This window comes from Lithobates pipiens, unplaced genomic scaffold, assembly GCF_037356315.1.
Source record: "Lithobates pipiens isolate NorthernLeopardFrog02 unplaced genomic scaffold, aLitPip1_a1.2 Scaffold_8, whole genome shotgun sequence".
NCBI lineage: Eukaryota > Metazoa > Chordata > Amphibia > Anura > Ranidae > Lithobates > Lithobates pipiens.
The window spans coordinates 630615337-630638155 of record NW_027507903.1 but is presented as its reverse complement, the minus strand read 5'-3'; positions in this window follow the sequence as shown (position 1 = coordinate 630638155).

The following is a 22819-nucleotide window of genomic DNA, read 5'->3' as shown; positions in this document are numbered from 1 at the left end:
CGATAGAGGCAGATCCATCCAGTTTTCACATTCATGTTTAATTTTGGCAAAAAGGGGAGGGTAATTCGGGTGGTATAGAGAAGAGGGTAGTCTCCCTATCTTAATGCCCAGGTATGTAATATGCGTTTTCGCTATTGTAAAAATGGAGTGTCGTGCCCATAGCGGATGTGGGTGTAAGGGGAGTATTTCGCTTTTAGAATAATTTATGCGCAAGCCCGAGCATTGACGGAATTGGTCAAAAACATCTTTGATCGTGGGCATGTTAGCAGACGGGTCGGCAGAGAAAATAAGAACATCGTCGGCAAAGAGAGACGTTCTTAGTTCATGTGACCCTATTTTAATCCCATGTAAGGGGGCAACAGTCGATAAGTACCTAGAAAGTGGCTCAATAGCAATGTTAAAAAGGAGAGGGGATAGAGGGCAGCCCTGTCTGGTACCTTTATACAAATGGAATTTGTCTAATAAGAGGCCTGCGGCAACAAGCCTAGCTGTTGGGGATGTGTACATAGAGCTGATTAAGTGAAGAAATGGGCCAGAGAAGCCCATCTCGCCCAAAACCATGGACAGCCACCCAAAGTTAACATTGTCAAAAGCCTTTTCGGCATCTAGGGTAATAATGGCCAGATCACTTACATCTAGCGTGTTCCAGTGCGATCATCACCTTCCTGATATTGATGGTCGCTGTTCTACCCTTAACAAAACCTGATTGGGCGGAATGTATCAGGAAGGGGATGATATTGGCCAGGCGGTTGGCTACTATTTTAGAAAGGATCTTGATATCAAGATTTAGGAGCGAAATGGGTCTATACGACCCAGGTTCTTGCGGGTCTTTCCCTTTTTTTTCTAGCAGTTTAATAATCGCTTGGTTACCAGAGGGTAAATAAGCACCACCAGACCATATGTTCTGGTAGACTATGGCTAGAGTCGGAGTTAGCAGAGGATCAAGAGATTTATAAAATTTATAAAATTCGTCTGTCAGGCCATCGGGGCCGGGGGCTTTGGAGGAGGCTAAGGACCGAATTGTGGAAGAAATTTCCGAAGGGGAGATGAGGGCATTGAGCTCATTGAGTTGGTCGGAGGATATGCAGGTTAAGTCAACTTTACAGAGGAAGTCTCGCGCTGTGCGTTGGTCAATAGGGTCTGCCGAGTAGAGGGTAGAGTAGTAGCGCAGCATTGCTGCGTTTATGCCTTTCTGGGAGGTTGTAACACGACCGTCCGAGTTGCAGATGGATGGGATGACCGTCGGGCGGTAAGGGCCTTTGCAGAGTCTGGCAAGAAGTTTGCCAGCTTTGTTGCCAAATTTATGAAGAGTAGCGTCGAGGTATGTTTTTTTGGTGATTTCCAGGGTTTCAGCCCATGCATCAAAAGACTGTTTGGCTGAGTGCCAAGCCGTCCGATTTTCGGGAGAGTCATTAGTGTAGAGTGCTTGTTGGGCCTGATGCAGTCTGGAGCTGGAAGTCTTGTAGTTGTGAAGGGCGTGTTTTTTGAACGAGGATGCATAAGAAATAATGCGTCCTCGGAGAAATGCTTTGCCAGCATCCCAAAACAAGTTGGGGCTATCAGTGTGTATCGCATTCGTATGTGCATAAATTGCCCACTCCTTCTCCATGTATGCTTTAAAGTCTGAATTGTGCTGAAGGTAGGATGGAAAGCGCCATATTTTGGGGTTGGGGTGCATGTCTGGGGTTTCTAGGGTCGCCGAAATGGGTGCGTGGTCTGATATAGCTATGTCATGTATGTCCGCTCCTGGGAGCAGGGGTATCAGGTCGTCAGTGCAGAAGATGTAGTCGATTCTAGTAAAGACATTATGCAGGTGAGAGTAAAAGGAAAACTCACGGTCAGTCGGGTGGTGCAGTCGCCAGATGTCATGGAGGTGGAGGGAACTTATCGTCGATGCCAGGCTCGTGGGGTTATTGGAGGTTGGGGGTGCGGTTGAGCGCGGAGACGAGGACCTATCGTCAACCGGGTGAAAAACAGAGTTGAAATCGCCCCCTACAATTTGTGGAAGGTGAGGAGAACGCAGGAGCCAGTTAGTTAACGTGCTAAAAAATTATTTTGTAGGATTGTTCGGGGCGTAAACATTAGATATAATAAGCTCTTTGGACCCTATGCAGACCCGAAGAGAGAGGAGTCTGCCCTGTTGATCCGCGTCTGTAGATAAGATCTTACAGGGGAGAGTCTTGTTGATGAGGATAAGTACTCCCGCCTTACGGCCAACGGCTTCAGAGCCAGCTACATCACCCACCCATAGCTTCTTCATCCGGACAAAGTCGGCTGAGGAGAGATGGGTTTCCTGAAGCAACGCTATATCTGTTTTAAGCCTTTTAAGGTGCCTCAGTACCTTCAATCTTTTTGAGGGGGAACGGAGCCCTTTCACATTCCATGATACTAACTGTAGCATAATGGAGCGTCAAAGGGGACATAGCAAGCTCGTAGTAGAGTCTTTAGTCTGGTCAGCCTGGAGAGCTGCAAAAAAGAGGATGATAAGTTGTGGAGGGCTGAGATGCCCTGCTGAGCGACAACAGCGAGTGGGGACTGCTTAGGAGTAGGCACACGAGGAGGAAGAGGGGGTGGAGTATGAAGGGGGGAGAAGGGTGTAGATACCAGGTATGAGCACAGAGGGAGGGAACATAAACAATCATCAACTTCACTTTTTTCCGCATGGGGGTCACTGTGTAGATCAACTCCCATAACCAAGCCCCATGATACATGCAGGTATTACTGCCCTACAGAAGGGGAATGAGGGGTGAGCCATCAATCCAGGACGGATCATGGATGCGCATGGTGATCTGCACACATGAAACCCCAGGGGAAAAGGAGTAATAAATTTGATGTCAACAATTCAAGCAGCAATAAATGAGAGCAGTTATACAAAAGAGAAAAGGAACATAAAAAAAAAACAATTGAACCAAGAGAACATGAAAATATTCATCCAAGCCTAGGAACAGTATAGCATGTGTAGAGGAATAAACAATCGAGCGGAGTGGCTCAATCAGCCCTTACTTTACCCCAATACTACCTGAGAAGTGTGAACGGCCCAGGAGGGGAACGGTTTAAAACGGGTCACTTCATCCAGGCATGAGAAGGGTTGGCGTGGAGCCTGAAGACTGGGAGAGAGGCAAGAGAGACCTGTAGGGTATCGGAATCCTTCACCGTGAGGTTTGGGAAAGCTGAGCCGGGCCCGCAGCCCTGAAGCATTTGGGAGAGTCCTTCAGTGGGCTTCTTTGGTCCAGGGCTCGGTTTACTGGAGCTGCCTTGGGTGTGGGGCTGAGATGTGGGCCCGAGCGTAACGATTTTAGGAAGCGTGTCGCCTCATCTGGGTCATGGAACGAGAGTTGTTCGCCATTAGGCGCTTTGATCCGCAAAATTGCCGGGAAGGCCAGTGTGAATTTCATTTGTCGTTGGTGGAGTTCCGTGCAGATATGTTGGAAAGCTTTTCGTTTCTTGGAGACATCCACCGAGTAGTCGGCAAAGATCAAGATTTTGGTCCCGTCAAGTTGAAGAGATCTGGATTGTCGATACTGCTGCAAAATGGAAGTCTTATCAGAGTAATTGAGATATTTAGCTATGATTGGGCGTGGGGATTTACATTCGGCATTGTAAGCTCCCACACAGTGTGCTCGTTCCACTGTGAAGGGCCCCCCGAGTCCCAGAGCTTCAGGTATGCGTCGCGAACAGAGGTCCGACAAGGTAGATTGGGGTAGCGATTCAGGAATGCCAACAAAACGCAGGTTGCTTCTCCTGGACCTATTTTCGAGGTCATCGAGCTTTTCCAGGATATATTTATTGGTTCTGTCCTGGGCTTGTTCCAGGGACTGCGTCTGGTAGAGTTCTTCCTCCAGGTTGGAGATGCGATTTTCAGCCTCATTTAACCTAGAAGTGTGTTCCCCTAGTTGTGCTTGAAATTTTTGCATGCCTGTACTGATGGCTTTTTCCACTGAGGCAGCTATCATAGGGGAGAGGAGAGCAGCCACAGCCTTTGCCAGTAGTTCAGTATTACAGTCTTGTAATGGTGGAGGTTGCATGGAGTGCTGCATGGAAAGAGGTGTAGTGTGGCCAGCCAGACATGGATGAGCAGGAGACTGTGGGGATGGTGTGTCCCTTGATGCTGTCTGGCCTGCTGTGTGATCGCCTACCTCCATACGTTGCGCTGTCTCCTCCGGTGGGGCCGCGCAGGCGGGAGCTGAGTAGGCCGAAGCCGGGGCCTCGATTTGCGGCGAGGCCTGCCGCGCGGTGGCGGCCGCATATGATCGCGGCCCGGATTTTTCAACGAACCGGTCCATCGCGGAGCCGGTGTGGCTGGGAAGGCTGCCTGTCGGTTGGCCTCAAAAACGCTGGTTTTTGAGGCCGGTGCGCGGGAGCTGTGACAGGAGACAGCTACTCCATGCGGCGCCGGAACCGGAAGTGTTATTTTGTGGGTTTATGATATTTAGGCACCACCAGCACCCAAAACCCAATTTTTTTTTCACTGCTGTTGCATAATTGCAGATATAGTGAATGTTTGCTAAAGCAAGATCTATCCAATGTTCTGCAGGAATTTTTTTCTGTTGGGTTCACAGCGTTTGGTCCCCACCAACACCCATCATCCAATATTATTGCCATCTGACGGTAGCACAAAACAGGCAATGTTTGCCCAGGGTCTGTCTTTTCTCTGCAATAATTTTGTGTTGGGTTATGGTGCATAAAATATGGAAAACCTAATTTTTAAAAAAAGTTTGCAGTTTCTATGCTTCCATATTTACTCATGCTGCTCCCCAGCTGTAAAATTTGGAATACACAGTCTCTAAGTAGTGTGACCTAATAGTGATACCTTACATGAAAACTCAGAAAAATAATGGTCTGCCTCCCATTAACCACCTCGCGCCCGCCCTATAGCCGAATGACGACCGTAGAGCAGGCGCTTTCGTCCGGGTGGCCGTCCCTGGATGTCCTAATGTTTACTTCCGCAATGCGCGCCGCCGCGGGCGTGCAACGGGGAAGTTCTGTGTTTGCCGTGTCCCCCGGGGACAGGCAAACACAGATCGCTGTAAACGGCCAATCACAGCGGCCGTTTACAGCGCGATCGGCGTGTCCAATGGGAGATGATCTCATATGTAAACATATGAGATCATCTCTCAGCGCCGCTCTCCCTCCTCACACAGACAGCATGTGAGAGGGAAGAGACGAACGGCTGCAGCGCTGTCAGTGTAAAAAAAAAAAAGTAAAAAAAAAAAAAGAAAGAAAAAGGTGTAAAAAAAGTGCCATCCTCCCCCAGTGCCATCCTCCCCCAGTGCCATCCTGCCCCAGTGCTATCCTGCCCCAGTGCCATCCTGCCCCAGTGCCATCCACCCCAGTGCCATCCGCCCCAGTGCCATCCTGCCCCAGTGCCACCCGCCCCAGTGCCATCCACCCCAGTGCCATCCACCCCAGTGCTACCTGCCCCCAGTGCCACCTGCCCCCAGTGCCACCTGTTAGTGCTATCTGTCCCCAGTGCTATCTGTCCCCAGTGCCACCTGTTAGTGCCATTTGTCCCCAGTGCCATCTGTCATCAGTGCCACGTATAAGTGCCATCTGTCATCAGTGCCACGTGTCATCAGTGCCACATAGTGCCATCTGTCATCAGTGCCACGTATTAGTGCCATCTGTCTTCAGTGCCACGTATCAGTGCCATTTGTCATCAGTGCCACCTGTCAGTGTCACGTGCCATCTGTTGTCAGTGTCACGTTCCATCTGTTGTCAGTGTCACGTGTCATCAATGCCACTTATCAGTGCCATCTGTCATCAGTGTCACGCGTTATCGGTGCCACGTATTAGTGCCATCTGTCATCGGTGGCATGTATTAGTGCCACGTATTAGTGACATCTGTCATCAGTGCCACGTACTAGTGCCACGTGTCATCAGTGCCACGCATTAGTGCCACGTGTCATCAGTGCCACATATTAGTGCCACGTGTCATCAGTGCCACATATTAGTGCCATCTGTCATTAGTGCCACATATTAGTGCCATCTGTCATCAGTGCCACATGTCATCAGTGCCACGTATAAGTGTCATCATTGCCGCGTGTCAGTGCCCTCTGTCATCAGTGTCACATGTCATTGTCCTGGTGCTTCAAAAGTGTAATAAGTAGTCAACAAGTTAGATGTGTAATTTATGTTCCTAGAACACATGATGGCGCTCCCTGCATGTTGGGCCTCTCTATGTGGCCAGGCTGTGAAAAAATCCCACACATGTGGTATTGTAATACTCAGGAGGAGGAGCAGAATTTTTTTGGGGGTGTCATTTGTGGTATACACATGCCATGTGAGAGAAATAACCTATTACAATGACAATTTTGTGGAGAAAAATAAAAAAAATGAAAAATTTTAATTTTGCAAAGAATTGTGGGAAAAAAATGACAACATTAAAAAGCTCACTATGCCTCTTACTAAATACCTTGGAATGTCTACTTTCCAAAAAGGGGTCATTTGGGGGGTATTTGTACTTTCCTGGCTTGTTCGGGTCACAAGAAGTGAGATAGGCCACCAGTACATCAGATGTGATCAATTTTGTGCGATTCGCACCACAGCTTGTAGACTCTCTAACTTTCACAAAGACCAAATAATATCCACTAATTTGGGTTATTTTTACCAAAGATATGTAGCAGTATAAATTGTGGCCAAAATTTATGAAGAAAAATTAATGATTTGCATAATTCTGTCACAGAAACAAAGAAATATGCGTTTTTTTTCAAAATTTTCAGTCTTTTTTCATTTATAGCGCAAAAAATAAAAACCCCAGAGGTGATCAAATACCACCAAAAGAAAGCTCTATTTGTGGGAAAAAAAAGACAAAAAATTAATTTGAGTACAGTGTTGCATGACTGAGTAATTGTCATTCAAAGTGTGAGAGCACCAAAAGCTGAAAATTGGTCTGCGCAGGAAGGGTGTTTAAGTGCCCAGTAAGCAAGTGGTTAATGAGGATGAGAGTTTTTGCCTAAATAGGTACAATATTTACATCATGAATCTGTAAAAAAACAGTCTAACTATGATATTAAAATGTTAAATCTGCACCCTCTGTTCATCAGTAATAGTGGCATTTCAAAAAACTGTATGCAATCTGTGCTTTCAAGTATTTCAATTTTTCCATCTATTGTGTGTAAAAAAATGTATTAAATGTAAGGAGCAATCTACTTGTTTTCCCGCTTTCCCAAAAAGTAGACATTCTGAACAGTTTTTTAAATGATATGATATAATATATAAAATAATAAAAATAATAAAAAAAAAATATAATGATATAATATGTAAAATTTGTCTTTCCACACTCAATGAAAATGGAAACCCTGAACGGATAGGGCTCCTCAATGGCCTCATCATTGAGGAGTGAAGTTGTGTCTTCCCTGAGTTGGCAAGGCACAGCTCTCCATTGTGCTCCCAGACATCCAAGCATCAGAACTTCTGAACAGGCATGCCACTGATCTCAGCAGCACTAACAGCTTCCACAGTGAGTACTACCCATACTGTATTTCCCTCACAAGAGTCCCCCTCTGCACTTCCTAATGATCAAACCCTATAGGCTCTCTTTCAGAAATTGCCTACTAGAGAGGACTTTGACTCATTAGCCCCATATGTAGAGGTGGCACTCTGCAGAGAGAGCTAAGAGGGCATAAACAGGAGGTAGCCGAAGTAGCAACTCGAGTCTCCTCATTGGAAACTGACACTACCACCCTCCATCAAGAAAGTCCACAGTTTACAAGTGACGCGTGGCGATGTGTCAGACCAAGTTGCACAGCTGCATCTCTTCCTGGACAATGTGGAAAATCGCAGTTGTAGACACAACATCAGAATTTGCGGCCTTCCAGAAGTCACTCAGCAGACAGCCTTTAAAACAATTGTAACCACCATATTTAACGCATACTTGGAGCACCCCCCTGAGACCACCATTGCTATTGACAAGGTCCACAGGACCTTAGGACCCAGGAATCCCGCCGAAGATAGACTCAGAGATGTACTCTGCTGTCTGAACAATTACTCTCTAAAGGAAGATATCCTCCAGTGGGCTTGGCACAGGGGGTCTTAGTGGGCTTGGCACAGGGGGTCTTAGCCCTTGTACACACGGTCAGAGATTCCAACGGAATGTGTCCTATCGAACCGTTTTGACAGATAATCCAACTGTGTGTGGTCTCCATCGGACTGTTTCCGTGGGAATATCCGATGGACCAACTTTTCCAACTAGTCGGTAAAATCTTCCGACAAAATGCTCCGATCGGACATACTCCGATCATGTGTAGCCTACTCTGACGGACAAGGTGCCACGCATGCTCACAATCAAATTCGGACATGGAAGCGCTCGCTCAGGTAAAACTACTGCTCGTAATCGATATAGCACATTCGTCACGCTGCAATGTTAAAAATTCTTTCATGAAGCGCATTCTCTTGTTCTTTACAATGCTGCAAGAATGAACTTCTTTTGATGCTCATAGTCAAACACACTTCTCCCAAACGTATTTTTGAGTCTTTTTTACTCACTTCAGCAATACAATATTTGAAATCGTCATATCTACACAATTTTTTTTTTGGGGGAATTTTGTGGTTGTTTTTTTTCATCAGCATCTCCTTTTTTGTCAGTTTGCTCATCTTTGCATTTTTTGGGTGTGTTTTGGGTTTCAACTTACCACAACACCATTATTATCTTTTTTGTATTTTGTTTTTCTTTTTTTTTTTTTTTTAAGCTACATGAGGTTGTTTGGTGTTGGTGCCCCTTGTTATTCATTCCACTTTGTATGTTTGAAATGTACCTGCCTGATCACAAATAAACTCTCCTTTTTGAAGTAAAACACATACGCAAGTATTTCTTCAAACAAAAAAAAACTTTATTTAGGTGTCAAACAACTAAAAAGAGGGAGGCAGCGCTGGAGAAACTTGTCAATTTGGCGAAGCCTTTGGCCCCCAGAGCAGACATGAACTAATTTGAAAAAGAAAAATTGGTGGCCTCAGGAGTACATATCTCAGGGAGAGAAGTCTGGTCCAGAAGTCCTAGAGATCATGAAGAGCAGATGCCATCTATTTCCCCAGGATGTGGTTCTTCAAGAGGCTGCATCTTCTGTCAAACCAGACTGAACCCAGGCCATCACTCTCTCGTCCTTCTTAGGCACTTCCCGCCAGGCATCCTTCCAGGCTGTGGCTGGGCTCCTGTAGTTGTGGCAGGAGGAGGAGAAGGAGGGCGATGGTTGACCTCCTGGGGCCACTTGCCACAGCCTCCCCCCGGCTGAGGTCTTCCTGTGTATGAAAATGGGACATAGTTTTAGTTTTTTGCTCATCAATCATACAATTTGGTGCTCATGACTGTTGCAAATTGAATGTTACCAAATAGAACAGACTATCATTCTGAGCCCAGCATTTTTCATTCTCATCCCAAACATTTTTGCTCACTACTGTCTATTGAGATGTAAACCACTTTCTTAAATCACAACTTACTGATCAATAATAACATCTAGTTAACATCATTAAATGTACGACAAGAAATATGTTCAATTAGAAATTGCAAATAAAAGGGGAAGGGGGAAGAGAGAGAAACCTTCACACAAAAGACCTCAAGGAAAAGTGTTGGTGTCAGGAAAACCCTTCTCACGTGCGCAAGAAGAGCGTTATTGCGGTCGGCGGCGGCGGGCCGTCTGACGCAATTGGCGCCAATAGCGCTCTTTAAAGTGGATCTTTGCCTTGCTGCCTTGCTGCCCGATCAACAGCGTTCCTGTGTGCTCTGCTATCCTGTATCTGAACTCACCTGATCCGTATCGAACTCGGCCTGTTCCTGACTTCTCTGTTTGCTGCCTGCCCCCGACTTTTGGCTTCCTACCCGACTACTCTTCCGGATTTCATTTCTGTACCTGATCTGCTCGCCTGTGCCTGACCTGGACCATTGTACTATTCTGCTACCTGCCAGTCTCCTGTTTACTGTTGCTGGACTACAGAACACCTCCCAGTCTGCCACCGAACTCAGCTGTTGTCTTCCACTGTGTCCTGTTGCCTCTTACCTCTTGCTGCGGACTACAGGACTCCTTCCGCTATCCGCTGTATCCTGTTCGCACCTGCACTCCGCTGCTGGACTACAGAACTCCTCCCGCTGTCCACTGTACCCTGCTGTCACCCGCACTCCGCTGCTGGACTACAGGACACCTCCCATTACCAACGGTCTCCTGCCTTCTACACCAGCCATCCAGTCAGGCACTTGTGCTCCTCTGTGCCCCCGAGCCTCTGTCATCTCTACCAGGGCTTCCCGAGTCAGAGGTTTACGAGAGGCCGCTCCCTGCATTCCGGGCTCTGCCTTAAGGTACGTGATAGTTGGTTCTATTGGACTTTTTAGGCAAAATTAAAAATAAGAAAAAAGATATATTCAAAAATATTATTTATTTAAAAAACTAAAAATTAAAAGAAAGGAAAAAGGGAAATATAAAAACATATCAAGTTACTGCTTTGTATCCTGTCTAGGGATGAGCTTCGTGTTCGAGTCGAACATACGTTCGACTCAAACATCGGCTGTTCGCCCGTTCGGCGAATTCCGAACATTATGGGCCGTTCGCGCCAAATTCGTGTGGCGCTCACGGCCCACAATGCACTGCGTCATCGCAGTGCATTGCTGGCTCATGATTGGCCAAGCATGCACTGTGACCCCGCATGCTTGGCCAATCACAGCACCAGCAGCGAGGAGAGCCATGATTGGCCACAGGCAGGATGCCTGTGGCCAATCATAGCTCAGGCTGTGTAGTACACGCCCCACACTATATAAGGCCGCCAGCGCGGCGGCCTTGTGTAGTGTGTTGGCGTCTGAAGCAGTTAGTGGGTGTTCTGTGCACCTTCAACACAGTACACACCGATCGTTATCGGCCGATTTTCGATCTTGCTCTTCTGTAGTGGTTGTTGTCTGCATGCCCTGACCGCAGTATACACCGCTATATTCACCTCACCTATATAGCTAGTGATCTATCTTTTATAATAGAGCTTGCAGTCAGTAGTGTTAGAAGCTTGTGCGTGCTGTCTGCGTGCTCTGTACCCAGTACACACCGCTATATCCACCTACATAGCTCTTCTCTATTTGAGCCCACTTGCCATCTGCAGGAGTTATTGGAAGTTGTGTGTGCCTCCGGCACAGCACAGTATACATCTGTATATACCCCTTTAACTCTGGTGTTCTATAAAAAAAAGCATCTGCAGGAGTTAGTGGGTGTTTTGTGCCTCCAGCACAATATACACCTGTATCTACCCTTTATTGCTGTTCTCTAATAGAGCCATCTGCAGGGCTTAGTGGGTGTTGTGTGACTCCATTACAGTATACCCCTTTATCTCTGGTGTTCTATAATAAAGGCATCTGCAGGAGTTAGTGGGTGTTGTGTGCCTCCAGCACAATATACACTACCCAACTGCTGTTTTACCCAACTCCCTTCAGGCCATTACCATGTCTGGAAGGCCAGCAAGGAGAGGCAGACAGGCGCGAGCCGATAAAAGAGGGCAAGCAGGCTCTGTGTCTAGAGACAACAGTGCTGGTCGTGGACGCGGTGCATTGTCATCAACACGTTGCCTTGGGACACGCTTGTCCTTCTTTTCGGCAGCTGGACATGTTGAACCGCAACATGCCAATGACTTGGTAGAGTGGATGACCAAGCCCTCTTCATCCTCCTCATCCTCTCTCACCCAGTCTCAGGGTATCAGCAAAGCAGCTGCCAACGCATCGTCTTCCCTCTTCTCAATGTCATCATCAGTGACTCCTTCCCTAGACCCACCACGTCCTCCTGAGGAGTCTCCTGAACTCTTTGAGCACAGTGTTGGGTACATGCTCCAGGAGGATGCCCAGTGTTTTGTAGCCTCTGATGATGACACTCAGCTAGAGGAAGGCAGTAGCGTGAATGCAGAGAGAGGGGATGCTCAAGAAGGACAGCAATCTGGCAGTCATGTTCCACAAGCTGCAGCATATTGCCAGGTTTGCTACAGCGATGAAGAGGGAGGGGATGATGAGGGCACTGACTCCACGTGGGTGCCTGGTAGGAGAGAGGAGGAGGAGGAGGAGGCACATGTCCAACGAGGCAGGATGCCCTCCGGCGGCCAGCTTAGGGGCAGCACACCGACTGAATCACACCGCAGAGCTCCGCCTGTGCAGGGCGCTGCCTCTGCGCGTTATTCTAAAAGTTCTTTGGTGTGGGCCTTTTTTGAGACGAGTGCATCAGATCGCACCGCTGCTATTTGCAACATATGTCTCAAGCGTATCTCGCGTGGCCAAAACATCAGCCGCTTGGGCACCACATGCTTGACCAGACATATGTTGAGCTGCCATGCAGCTCCTTGGCAAGCGTACCTCAAAGACCCACACCAAAGAACAAAGCGGACCTCTCCTTGCTCCTCATCAGCTGGCATCTCCAACCCCACTAGACCTTCAGTCCTCTCTGAAACCTGCTCTGAGAGGAATGAAGGTGTAGAATTAGGTGTGTCACAGCCAAGTGCTTCCTCTGCTAGCAGTACACCCACGTCTGATTATAGCAGGCAAATGTCCCTGCCCCAGCTGCTGGACCGGCGAAAGAAGTTCACTCCCAGCCATCCACATGCCCAGCGGTTGAATGCTAGCTTGGTTAAATTGCTAGCACTTCAACTGCTGCCTTTTCAGTTGGTAGACTCGGCCCCCTTCCGTGAGTTTGTACAATGTGCGGTTCCTCAGTGGCAGGTCCCCAAAGGCCACTTTTTCTCACGGAAGGCGATTTCTGGCTCTCTACCGGCATGTGAAAGGCAATGTCCTTGCCTCGCTGGACAGGGCGATCAGCGGTAAGGTGCATATTACCGCTGACATGGACCGCAGGCATGGACAGGGACGTTACCTGTCTTTCACGGCCCATTGGGTCACTCTTCTGGCAGCTGGGAAGGATGCAGGACAAGGTGCAGTAGTGTTGGAGGTTGTTCCACCACCGCGCCTCCAAAATGCTACTATTGGTTGTGACACACCTCTCTCCTCCACCCCCTCCTCTTCTTCTTCCCCCATGGCCTCTTCCAGTGCTCTGTCCTCAGAACCAGCGGTGCTCCGTAGGCGTTCCAGGGGCTACGCAAGTACGCAGGCAAAACGATGCCATGCCGTGCTTGCTCTGGTTTGTTTGGGGGACATGAGCCACACTGGGGCGGATGTTTTGTCAGCTCTGCAGGGGCAGGCCGAGAAGTGGTTGACGCCACACCAGCTTAAGCCAGGAATGGTGGTTTGCGACAATGGCACCAACCTCCTCTCCGCGCTCCGACAGGGACAACTGACCTATGTGCCCTGTGTAGCTCACGTCATTAACCTGGTGGTGCAGCGGTTCTTGGGCAGGTACCTGGGCTTACAGGATGTCCTGAAGCAGGCCAGGAAAGTCTGTGTGCATTTCCGCCGATCATTTAATGCCTGTGCTCGGCTGGCTGAGCTCCAAAAGGAGTTGAACCTGCCCAAGAACCGCCTTATATGTGACATGCCCACCAGGTGGAACTCAACGTTGGCCATGCTGCAGCGGCTGCACACGCAGCAGAGGGTCATCAATCAGTACCTGTGCGACTACGGCACCAGGACAGGGTCAGGGGAGCTCGGTTTTTTCTCACCACGCCAGTGGGGCATGATCAGGGATGCATGCACTGTCCTGTCACCGTTTGAGGAGGCCACAAGGATGGTGAGCAGTGACAGTGCATGCATCAGTGACACTGTACCTCTTGTCCACCTCTTGGAGCTTACCCTCTCCTTGATCCACGGTACAAGGGTAAGGTTGCCGACCTTATCTTGCCATTGCAGAGGGAGCAGAGAATGAGACATCTCCGGGAGGCCTTGCAGAAAGGTCTGTACAACGCGTTCCCAGAGACTGGGAGGTTACAAACTCCTGGTCCTGGACAACGTGTTGCTGATGCATCGGTCAGAAGGAGCGGTGGAGAAGGTGGCCGTCTGACTGATGCTTTCAGACAATTTTTTAGTCCGCAGCCCTAAGGTATGATCGGTTCCAGCAACCATCACCAGCGTCTGATTTACATGGTGCAGGAATACCTAGGGGCAAGGTCAGACTTGGACACCTTTCCCACTGAAAATCCTCTGGCTTACTGGGTCTTGAGTAGGGATGAGCCGAACACCCCCCCCCCCCCCCCGGTTCGGTTCGCACCAGAACTTGCGAACGACCCCCGCGTTCGAAACGAACGTTAGAACCCCATTGAAGTCTATGGGACTCGAACGTTCGAAATGGAAAGTGCTAATTTTAACGGCTAATATGCAAGATAGTGTCCTAAAAAGGGTTTGGGGACCTGCCTCCTGCCTCAGGGGACATGGGTCACTGCAAAAAAAAGTTTTAAAAACTGCCGTTTTGGCGGGAGCACTGATTTTAATGACGATTAAAGTGAAAAAAAAAGGTGAAATATTCCTTTAAATATGGTGCCTGGGGGGTGTCTGTAGTATGCCTGTGAAGTGCCACGTGTTTCCCGTGTTTGGAACAGTCCCTGCACAAAATGACATTAAACGGAAATAACACTATTTAAAACTGCTTGCGGTTTTAATGTTATATCTGGTTCCTGCAATATGGTTGAAAATCATTCAGAAAAATGGCATGGGTAGCCCTCCCTGCCCATTACCAGCCTATTTGGGTCTTGTACGCATATTAAGGGGAACCCCGTACCCATATTAAAAAAAGGAAATGCGTGTGGCCCCCAGGCCCTATATACTCAGAACAGCAGTATACAGGCGGTGCAAACAAGACAGGGACTGTGTAGGTTTGTTGTGTTAAGTTGAATCTGTTTGTAATTTTCAACTGGTACATTTTTAAAGTGTAGCTCCAGTCAAACAAACTATTTTTAAGCTTTTTGGAAAACATAGGGAAGGGTTATCACCCCTGTATAATTTGTTTTGTCGTCCATCTTTTTTCATCTCACTTGCTGCTGTCTCCTTGCGTTTGCAAGTAGGAGATGTTTGTAAGTTGGATGTTTGAAAGTAGGGGCCTGCCCTATATTATAGCGGTATGTACTGGGTACAGAGCACGCAGACAGCACGCACTATCTCCTAACACTACTGACTGCAAGCTCTATTATTAACCACTTGACCACTGGGCACTTAAACACCCTTAATAACCAGACCAATTTTCAGCTTTCGGTGCCCTCACATTTTGAATGACAATTACTCAGTCATGCAACACTGGACCTATAGGAAATGTTTGTCCTTTTTTTCACACAAATAGAGCTTTCTTTTGGTGGTATTTAATCACCTCTCAGTTTTTTATTTTTTGTGCTATAAAAGAAAAAAGACCGAAAATTCTGCGAAAAAATGAATTTTTCTTCGTTTCTGTTATAAAATTTAGCAGATTAGTAATTTTTTCTTCATAAATTTTGGCCAAAATTCATACTACTACATATCTTTGGTAAAAATAAGTACAAATTGGTGGATATTATTTGGTCTTTGTGAAAGTTATAGAGTCCACAAGCTATGGTGCCAATATCTGAAAATTGATCACACCTGAAGTACTGACGGCCTATTTCCTTTTTTTTTTTTTTTTCACAAAATTGTCATATTATCAGGTTATTTCACACACACAGCATATGCATACCAAAAGACCCTGGAGAATACAATGGTGGTCGTTGCAAATTTTTATCTCACACGGTATTTGCACAGCAATTTTTCAAACGCGTTTTTTGGGGGGAAAAAACAGTTTTGTGCTTAAAAAACAAACAAAAAAAACAGTAAAGTTAGCCCAATGTTTGCATAAAGTGAAAGACGAAGTTATGCTGAGTAAATAGATATCAAACATGTCACTCTTCAAAATTGCACATGCCCGTGGAATGGCGCCAAACGTCGCTACTTAAAAAATCCCCATAGGCGACGCTTAAATTTTTTTTTACTGGTTACATGTTTTGAGTTGCAGAGGAGGTCTAGGACTAGAATTATTGCTCTCGCTCTAACGTTTTCGGCGATACCTCACATGTGTGGTTTAAACACCGTTTTCATATGTGGGCGGGGCTTACGCATGCGTTCGCTTCTGCATGCGAGCACATGGGGACATGGGCGCTTTAAAAATTTTTTTTTTTTTTTATTGTTCATTTTACTTTATTTATTTTAGTTTGACATTTTTTTCCCCAAAAATATATTTTTGATCACTTTTATTCCTATTACAAGGAATGTAAACATCCCTTGTAATAGGAATATGGGGTGACAGGTCCTCTTTACAGTGAAATCTGGGGGTCAATATGACCCCACATCTCACCTCTAGGCTGGGAAGCCTGAAATAAAAAATAAAAAAAAGATTCTGGCTTTGATCGTACTGGCGAGTTGGTAGAAGCACCGGAGGGCGGTGAGGGGTGGGGGGCGTCTATGGCTGGGTATTTCAGGGTATCACCGAGTATGGCTGGGTATCTCCGAGTATGGCTGGGTATGGCAATTTATGGCAGGGTATTGCAGAGTATTGGCGGGGTATTGGCGGGGTACTACAGAGTAATAGCAGGGTACTGCAGAGTATTGGGGGGTACTCCAGAGTAATGGCAGGTTACTGCAAAGTAATGGGGGTTACTGCAGAGTAATGGGGGTACTGCAGAGTAATGGCAGGGTACTCCAGAGTAATGGCAGGGTACTGCACTGCAGAGTAATGGCGGGGTACTGCAGAGTAATGGCGGGGTACTGCAGAGTAATGGGGGGTACTGCAGAGTATTGGGGGGTACTGCAGAGTAATGGGGGGTACTGCAGAGTAATGGCAGGGTACTGCAGAGTAATGGCAGGGTACTGCACTGCAGAGTAATGGCGGGGTACTGCAGAGTAATGGCAGGGTACTGCAGAGTAATGGCAGGGTACTGCAGAGTATGCACTGGTATTGCAGAGTATTGGCAGGGAATTGAGGGGTTAAATTCAGTGAGCAGCGATGTGGGCACTGCAGATGCAGCCCACATCGCTGCTGACACCGATCTCTTTCCCCTCCGCTGTACCGATCGGTACAGAGAGGGGAGGGAGGAACCGGCGTCATAACATGACGCCGGTTTGTTTACCACGTGATCGCTCCGTCATTTGACGGAGCGATCACGTGGTAAACGGCCGCGACGAGCGGCCGTTTACCGTGATCCGTGATGCGCCGGGTCCTGTGGACCCGGCGGTCACGGATGCTCTCGAGTGCTCGCCCCAGGGGGCGCGCGAGAGCAGAATTCTGGGAGGCCGTTAATTAACGGCCTCTCAGAGTTAAACAAACGCCCTGAAGTCGTTAATCGGCAATGGGCAGTTGTTAAGTGGTTAAAGCTAGATCACTAGCTATATAGGTGAGGTGAATATAGTGGTGTATACTGCGGTCAGGGCACAGACAACAGCCACTACACAGCAGCAAGATAGGAAATCAGCCAAAAACGATCGGTGTGTACTGTGTTGAAGGTACACAGAACACCCACTGCTTCAGATGCTAACACACTACACGAGGCCGCCTCAAAGGCGGCCTTATATAGTGTGGGGCATGCACTACACAGCCTGAGCTATGATTGGCCACAGGCAGGATGCCTGTGGCCAATCATGGCTCTCCTCGCTGCTGGCGCTACGATTGGCCAAGCATGCGGGGTCACAGTGCATGCTTGGCCAATCATGAGACAGCAATGCACTGCGCCACCGCAGTGCATTGTGGTCCGCGCGCGCGCCACTCGAATTTTGACGCGAACGGCCCAAACGTTCGGAATTCGCCGAACGGCCGAACAGGCAATGTTCGAGTCGAACGTACGTTCGACTCGAACACGAAGCTCATCCCTAGTCTTGAGGATGGATCACTGGCCAGAGCTTGCACAGTATGCAATTGAGCTACTGGCCTGTCCTGCATCCAGGTTCTTTCGGAACGCACCTTCAGTGCTGCTGGTGGCTTTGTTACCGATCACAGGGTGCGCCTGTCCACCAAATCAGTTGATTGACTGACCTTCATCAAGATGAATCAGTCTTGGATCACCCACAGCTACCAAGCACCTAAAGCTTATGTAACCGAATAATTTTTTTTGGAAATATCACATCCCTTCAAGACTGCCTATAATGATGCTGAGTGACTGTCCTGTTATGTTGATTGTCTAAGCTCTTCCTCCTCCGCTGATATGTTGGAAGAACATTTCTGGCTCTGAGTGATGCCATCAGCCCAATTTTTCTGCCCCTGTTTAACAGGGGCGTTTAATTACAATTTTTGAGGCAATGCTTTGCAGCAGGGCTAATTCCTGCAATAAAACTAGAGTATATGGGAGAGGTTGCAGTGTCGTGGCACCAGCACCAGTGCCTAAGGCCCAATTTTTCTGCTCCTTTTTAACAGGGGCGTTTAAGTACAATTTTTGATGCAATGCTTTGCAGTAGGGCTAATTCCTGCAGTAAAACTAGAGTATATGGGAGAGGTTGCAGTGTGGTGGCACCAGCACCAGTACCTAAGGCCCAATTTTTCTGCCCCTGTTTAGCAGGGGCGTTTAATTACAATTTTTGATGCAATGCTTTGCAGCAGGGCTAATTCCTGCACTAAAACTAGAGTATATGGGAGAGGTTGCGCTGTCGTGGCACCAGGACCAGTGCCTAAGGCCCAATTTTTCTGCCCCTCTTTAACAGGGACATGTAATTACAATTCTTGATATAATATTTCACAGGAGGGCCCGTTCCTGTGCCCACCCAGAGTAACTGTGAGGACTTGTAGTGTTGTGGCACCAGCACCACAACCACCAAAGGTCAATTTTTCTACCACTGTTCAACAATGGCATGTGATTACAATTCTTGATATAATCGTTCACAGCAGGGCGCTCCAGCGCCCACCAAGAGTCACTTTCAGGGCTTACAATGTTGTGGCAAAACCAACACCTTGCTCCGCCATTTCTGCAGAGCATATAGGGCAGGCCCCTACTTTCAAACATCCAACTTACAAACATCTCCTACTTGCAAACGGAAGGAGACAACAGCAAGTGAGATGAAAAAAGATGTACGACAAAACAAATTATACAGGGGTGATAACCCTTCCCTATGTTTTCCAAAAAGCTTAAAAATAGTTTTTTTGACTGGAGCTACACTTTAAAAATGTACCAGTTGAAAATTACAAACAGATTCAACTTAACACAACAAACCTACACAGTCCCTGTCTTGTTTGCACCGCCTGTATACTGCTGTTCTGAGTATATAGGGCCTGGGGGCCACACACATTTCCTTTTTTTAATATGGGTACTGGGTTCCCCTTAATATGCGTACAAGACCCAAAGGGGCTGGTAATGGGCAGGGATGGCTACCCATGCCATTTTTCTCAATGATTTTCAACCATATTGCAGGAACCAGATATAAAATTAAAACCGCAAGCATTTTTAAATGATGTTATTTCCGTTTAATGTCATTTTGTGCAGGGACTGTTCTAAACACCTGAAACACGTGGCACTTCACAGGCATACTACAGACACCCCCCAGGCACGATATTTAAAGGAATATTTCACTTTTTTTTTCACTTTAATCGTCATTAAAATCAGTGCTCCCGCCAAAACGGACATTTTTAAAAACATTTTAGGCATTGACCCATGTCCCCTGGGGCAGGAGCCAGGTCCCCAAACCCTTTTTAGGACAGTATCTTGCATATTAGCCGTTAAAATTAGCACTTTTAATTTCAAATGTTCGAGTCCCATAGACTTCAATGGGGTTCCAAAGTTCGTACGAATTTGGGGTCCGTTCGAAAGTTCTGGTGCAAACCGAACAGGAGGGTGTTCGGCTCATCCCTAATCCTGTCTATGTTGGTACAGTCTAGACAATATCCATATTCATTTCCATATATATCCAAAGGGTGACAAGTTGTACATTCATATTCTAAGATAAAATAGGAAATAAACCAGACAGGGTATCAAATACAGAACTAGATATCAGATATGTTCTGGCGCTCTACATGTTTCGCGTTTTTGAGCAACGCTTCCTCAGGAGCTTTAACAATTTTGTTTCTTCATGGGTGCACCTCAAGAGAAATGTGCAAGAGGGAGAAGAGAAATGAGAGGAAAATATTTTTCCAAGTGGATAAAAAACGGTTTTCATTTCGGCACCACACTTTGATCTATATAAGAGCCTGCGGTTAGCATAAAGGCTTCAGGTACTTTGTAGTGTGAGGCAGCCAAAAAACAGGAGGGGGTTATAATGCCCCGTATTCTTTTAGATTTGAATAGTCACTTCTTGTAATGTCTTAAAGCAGGTGAATTGAAGACGGCCTCTCCCAGATAGTCCAAGGTGAGGAGGGGATCCTTGTAGCCCCTATAGTGTTTCCCCTGGTAAGGAGGTAGGACCGCTGTGCAGTGCTATCTCTCATCATGGGGGATCAATGTACGTGTTTTGTGGAAAGTGGCTGAGATGAAGGGGTTGCAGCCCCAAAACATGTACATTGATCCCCCATGATGGGAGATAGCACATGTTGACACACTGTGAGCATCTTCCAAATTTGGCTTTCCCAGGGGTGACACCCCATGTGATGAAGGCAATATCAGCACAGTTTGTACATACTCATGTCTGATATTGTCTTCACTTTTCAAAGTTGAACTTTGCAAGTTCCTGTGTTCTGTATGTTACGCTTTGATACATGCCTGTTTACACAAATACACCAAGTTACAAAAAAAATACCTTAAATAATGTTTTTGATACACCCAATATGTTGGTTTGTTGTAAAATCCTTTTCTAAACACACATGTGAATGTGCTTTGATTAAAAAGTTAAATTATCAAAAATGTGTGGCTTCCTTTTTCAATGCGCAAAAGCAGTAATTGGAGTAAAATAGTTTTTTGTGACAATTTACTAAAGGCAACTCCACTTTGCACTCCAAGTGCAGTTTCAGGTGTACTTTTGCAGTGCACTTGTAGTGCATAGTGGATGTGCCTTTAGTAAATAGCACCCACAGTGATGTGTTAATTTTCACAATCATGCCACTTTCCTGATCCCACATATTTCTGCCATGGTGCTGAAAATGAGCAAGATTTTTGTCAGTAATGCACTACATACATTAGTTAACAAAAACAAAAAAAAAACACTTATTATGTTGTGTGTGTAGCAGACCCACAACATAATAAGATTATCTGAAGAAGAGACTGTTCCCTCATCTCGCTCAGAACTTGGGTTTGCACTGTTGTAGAAAAAGGCACAGCAGTGGGCGCATGCGCGAAGCTCACCATGACGGACGCATCCCGTTAGAGCTCCGCTCTCACCGCCGCGATCCCGAGCTATAATTTTGCAATCCCAAGCGGCCATCACTTCCACTGTTGTGGACCCCCGTAGCGGATCGCCCTGCGCTTCACCCGGAATGGTTTTGACCGGCCACCGGGGCAAAAATAAGCCGAAACCGATCAAAGAAGCACTGGCGCGTGCTTCCTCCAAAATGGCGGCGAAGGCCTCAGCGGCGGCCCAGCTCATCACCAACCCGCACCATCATGAGAGCAGCGAGGAGGAGGACATCTCAGCAGAGTGCACAGACGCACCGCAACCTACCTCACAGACAGGTATGTCTCAGGCTGACTTCCTGAAGCACATGGAGACAATGCTACACAAGGCCCTCAAAGCCACATCTGACCAAATAACAGACAGACTCACCCGCGAGATCCGTGACCTAGGCCAGCGCACTGCCGACCTCGAAACAAGAGCAGACGACACGGAGCTCACAATACAAGAACTGGTCCGTGATCAAGCGAGTCTCCGCGATGACAACGCGGTCCTCCTATCCCGTTTGGAGGTCGCCGAAAAGCGCTTGCGAAGATCAAACCTTCGCCTTCGGGGCATCCCCGAGACCGTGGACGATTTGCAGTCTTTCACTACAGCTCTTTTCCAGGAACTGTCCCCGTCGATTCCGATCGAACATCTTGAATTCGATCGGATCCATAGAGCACTAACGCGTCGTCAACCCGAAGGTCCCCCACGAGATATAATCGTGAAACTTCACTACTTCCGAACGAAAGAGCAATTGATCTCGGCCGCACGAAACAAGCAAGACCTACTGTTCCAAGGCCACGCATATCAGCTCTTCACCAATCTTGCACCCTCGACGATTGCGAAGAGACGTGCCATGAAACCACAGCTCCAAATATTGATGCAACACCAGATAAAATATGCTTGGCGCTTTCCTTTTGCGCTCCACTTCTCCCACCAAGGCCAACAGCATACCTGTTCCTCATCCGAGGCCCTACAGAATCTATTGGAGACTCTCCACCTTGTCGCACCTGAACCTCAAGATACATCTCTTCCCCGCACTCCAGCTCGTCCTGCTCCCTATTCCTACGCAGCCACACCAAGGCGGAACCGCCAAGCTACTCCAAGCTCCTCTTCTGTCAAGCGGGACACCCCTAAACGCTCCTCCAGCGTAGGCTTCCCTAGCCCGAAGGTTTTTATTCCCCGCTGACGAACGCCATTTACAGCTTTTTTGTTCTGCTTTTTGCTCTGGCGACTTCGTTTTTTTGAGCCGCCAGTTTTTGGGATTTGCAAACCCTGATCTCCCCACAGAACTCTGTTTATCTCATGTTTTTCTTGTTCTAGCATAGACATCTCTACCAACCATACGACTCTTCTGACAGCTTTACTAAAGCTACAACGTAAAGGAAAATATATACCCCCCCTTCCCCCCCCCCCTTTTTTTTTTTTTTTTATATACTCTTTGATCTATTTTTATCTCCCATACTGTTTCCTCACAGTAAATTTTTCTACTGTGACCGACACTCATTGACACCCCCTTTATTTGCACTAATAATGCCACATTTATCTGGTAGAGTTTGTTGATGTTAAGTTTTAATTCCTTCGTTACATTGTTCAATGATATTTTTACGGGCACGCGGTGGTGAGCCGTCACTGCTCCCCCCATTTGTTGATGCACACCCCGCCTGTCTGGCCTTTGGTCGGGCGGACTGCAACACCTACTTGTTG